Raw genomic sequence first — 4,155 nt, forward strand, 5'->3', positions numbered from 1 at the left:
CCACAGGAATGAGTAGTATCTCCCTTAAAACTGAAAGGACCTGTATATTCATTTGCAGAGATCAAAGGAAAGAGCTAGCTAGTGGGATTGACAATTCTTGCTTGTAAAAGACCCACAAGTGAAAGAGTAGGTGGAGAAAGAAGGCGGAGGCCCTGGGATTTGGTATTATGGTTCCCACTCCCAATCCATTCCTTTTTGGTGGGTTCTGCCTATTCGGGCTTGTAGTAAGAGGCAAGAATTATAACTCACATACTATTCTTCCTCAATTGCTACTAGCCTATACCATTTATTAAAACTGTAGTAAAGGGAGTTTTATTTTCCTTAGGAGAATAGCTTCACTTAGTGGTAAAGTTAAAGATGGTTGTGAAACTAATTATTTAGTAAAATGTGGTTTAGTTAGGACTACTGTGACCATGCCTGTGAAATTAAGGTTAGGTAGCTACTAAAACTGGGACTCATTCAGGCATGAAGTTCCAGTGAAGTCCTGTTTTGCTACAACACAACATCTGAACTTGTTCAATATCTGCTCCAGACGCCTCCAGAGACTCCACTCTTTCTGCTTTCTTTGTTATTGCATAAGAACATCAAACTGCACCCTCTATTCTTTATTATTTCTGAATTTTCATGTTCTGCAGAATACATCATTCTGTATGCTGAATGAGTTATAACAAACTTTTTCATAGATACATATGTAAAAATTGGTTAAAAATGAATACAATTACATATGCTTTGGTGGCAAAATATTAAGCAAATCAATTAACATAAAAATACAGTTGAACTCTATTAGTGGGACTGCATAACAGATAGTTTTTTTTACTGATTTATGTTAATACTGATCATACAGTACTTATAAAATAGTGACACTTTATTGGTAAATAACCAAGTTTCAGGGTAAAAGTATGAGAACCAGTGGGACTGATGTGAAGTTTTTATAAGTTTACAGCTCGTGTTTCACTCGCTAACATTTATACTGGATATTTGGAACTTGATATTTTTCATCTATTTGTGTTCGTCACTTTATTTTCAATATGCCATTTATGGGGCATTCTGTCTTATATACATTTGTTGACACCAGATATGGAAAGGTTGCAAATAACATAGCTGAGCAGAATAAGTGAGAATAGGATAGGTCAGACTCACTGTGGCAAGAAATTGGATGTTACAATGGATCCAAATTTATTTTGGGAATTTGTTATAAACCACTAGATCAAAAACACCATGAAGTTGAGGAAATGGTCTGTGAAATAAAAAGAGCCTGTGATAAAGGGGAAGAGAACTGATGAAGGATTTTTAATTACCTAGCACATAAAGGAAAAATCTAAAAATTATGCTGTTCAGAACTATATAATACTGTCTTATAGTCAAGCATATTACTTCTATTACCTTTTTTACTCGAATTAAGATAAAACTTTTGTATCATCTCAATCTATACATATATTTTCAGATCATCTGTTTAGTTTTGCATTACTAAAAGTTGTGATTTTTATTTAGTTGGCATAGATATTCTACTTTTTTTTAATTTGGCTGCTCAATGATGATGAAAAGTAGAAAGATGATTAATAATGATTATACATCCATAAAATCAATTTGTCACATTCACAAAGTTTTTCACTGAATATAATCCAAATTAAAGTTGATTTTGCAGCTTTCTCTTAGTTAAAAAATAATCCTTTGATTATGATTGAAAGGCAGATCTAAAACAGACCAGAAATCTGTTAATTGGTTATTAGGAAAATCAGATTCAAAATAAATTATATTAATATGTGTTGTTCAAAAAAAGAACCATGAGGGCTCAGCACATTTAGAGTAGAAAAAGCACTAAAAGTCTACCTAGATATATTTTGGGATATATCTGTGTTGTTGAGTGTTGAAAGAAAAAGCAAGGTGATGAAATGTCAAAAACTCAAAACTAAATTTACACAAAAGCTCCACCTAAATGGCCAAATGAATTTGAACATAATATAATATTATCACAACTATGCCCTTTAACTCAATTTATTGCTACCACTTTGTCTTTAGAGGAAAAAAGAAAGAAAGAAAATGAAGAGTTAGGCTAAGTGTTTGCAACCAACTAGAATTTCATCAGTCTGGATTCTAAGTGCTAATTGGTATAACTTCTTAGGTAGGCACCTCTTATTATATACCAAAACCTCTTATGAGGAAGCTAGATTTTTTTTTCCTCAGGCCAGTGGAATCTGATGGGTTTCTATAGGAGAATCCTAATCAGCATAAAAGATCCATTATTTTTACTAATCACTGTTATTCTTCAATCATAATTTAATGTACATTTAATAAATGTGTCTTTTTGTAAAGGGATAAAAGACATTTTTAGTGCTTTAGGTTATAAAATAATAGTTTGTAGGCAGATTCAAGCATGATGACTTTCTCATCTTCTACAAGCATGACAACCCAGGTTCTAAAACATACTTATTTTACTTTACCACTAAATATTATAAAAGGCTACAGTGTTCTTCTGTATTCATTGCTGTATACTTGAACTTTAGTGTTACCACAAGATAAAAAATCGTGAAAACTTACTCTAGATGTGACTTCCTCTGATAAAATTTAGAGTAGTACATTGATTAAAACTAAGTTTCTGAAAGTTGCCAGCCAGAGTTCATAGCCCACTGCTGGCATTTGATAGCTATAGCCCCTTGGGCAAGTTTCTTATTCTCTTGGTGTTTCAGTTTCCTCATCTGGAAAATGAAGAAAACAATTAACTTACTTATGTTACAGGATTATTGAAAAAGTTAAATGAAATAATAATATAAAATGCTTATTAGAACAATATCAGGCATGTGCAACTTGTGTATGAAAGTGAGATTTCATTATCTTTGTGCTATTATTTTACTTTTGAATGTTAGAGATAAATGGTTCCATATAAGAATACATATTGTTTCAGTGACAAATTTGAAATGATCTTAGAGTTGGATGTCAAATACTATAATTGGTTCTCTCTTGGGTCCATAGACTTCACTGTTCCTAGGTATATAAATTCATTTCCAGGGACTTAGTAGGAAATAAGTATAACCCAGCCACTACTTTAACATTTCATGTTATTTTGGCTAGTCTAATTGGAAGTGGATAGAAAAATTTTCTCCTTGATACAAAATTGAGCTAGATGTTTTAAAACATAGAACTATTCTCTACTTTTATATCAGAATTTAGGTAATAATTTTTTTCTCTGTTTAATATATAGACTATTTCTTTTTCTCATTTAGAAAATTAACTTTGCTAGAAGTAATGGTAATACTTAATTCACTTGAACACACATCATGAAATAGTGAAGGCGTTTTTCAAGCGGTTTTCTTTATTATAATCCAGATAAGTATATTAAAGCCAAACTGATTGTACATGGTATAATGTTTATAAAGTCACAAATAAGTTAAAGCAGAGATCAATAGTCATAGAAATTTTCAATATTATACTTTCTTCCTGGACATTCCTTACACCATATGGGTTAAGAAATCCATATCAAGCTGTACTCAAAGTTTGTGGATTTTAGAGTGTTCTTTGAAATCCTTTAATTATAATAACTTCCAAAGTTGTCCCCTAGAACTCTCACCCTACTGGGAATCAAGCTTTCTCTTGTCATCCAAGTCTATTTGGGAGGATGGGATTTGGAGGTAATCTTAAGAACCAAATTGTTACTGACAACATTATCTTTTTGTATTGGAGTGTTTCTGATCCAAATCCGTCCTGTGAGCTCTTGGCACTATAAATTCTTCTTTATCCACAAGATGTGAAAAATCTGAGTTGACTAGACATCTTGGGATCTATGACAAATCCCAAAATTACTAAATATATGTTTCAGGTTTGTTTGGGAGTAGTTGTGAAAAAGACTTAAATAAACCATTAGTTTCAAGTCCTGATTTACTAACAGAGGAAAAATATACATGTAAATCAAACCTAATTTAAGTCATTACAATAATTTTTGTCTCAATATTGTGATCTTCTTTGAATCAATATTATGGCAAAAGCACATTTTTTTCTACAAGTTCAGATAATATGTTAGATACAGTCTACTTATATTTTCTCATATATATACATATGTATACATATGTATACATATATGTATACATATATATGTATATATATGTCCAAGTCTATTATATAGATGTATATACGTATACATATATACGTGTATATATATAT

The 4,155-nt window shown here is 31.3% G+C and overlaps 1 long non-coding RNA gene across 6 annotated transcripts in view; it reads right to left on the bottom strand.

Annotated features, from left to right (window-relative positions):
- Positions 1 to 4,155, bottom strand: part of LOC144236529 (uncharacterized) — a 231,149-nt gene that overhangs the window by 185,954 nt on the left and 41,040 nt on the right. For 3 of the 6 annotated variants that reach the window (XR_013336590.1, XR_013336595.1, XR_013336594.1), the window contains 2 exons: positions 2,539 to 2,696; positions 1,143 to 1,237 (listed from right to left, as the gene is read on the bottom strand). The exons of 2 other annotated variants lie outside the window; for them this stretch is intronic. This is a non-coding gene — a long non-coding RNA (uncharacterized LOC144236529). Of the gene's footprint in view, positions 1 to 1,142; positions 1,256 to 2,538; positions 2,697 to 4,155 lie in introns of those variants that run through there. One more of the 6 variants, XR_013336591.1, reaches the window with a different exon arrangement.

Source organism: Crocuta crocuta, unplaced genomic scaffold (assembly GCF_008692635.1).
Source record: "Crocuta crocuta isolate KB4526 unplaced genomic scaffold, BGI_CrCroc_1.0 scaffold435, whole genome shotgun sequence".
NCBI classification, from domain to species: Eukaryota; Metazoa; Chordata; class Mammalia; order Carnivora; family Hyaenidae; genus Crocuta; species Crocuta crocuta.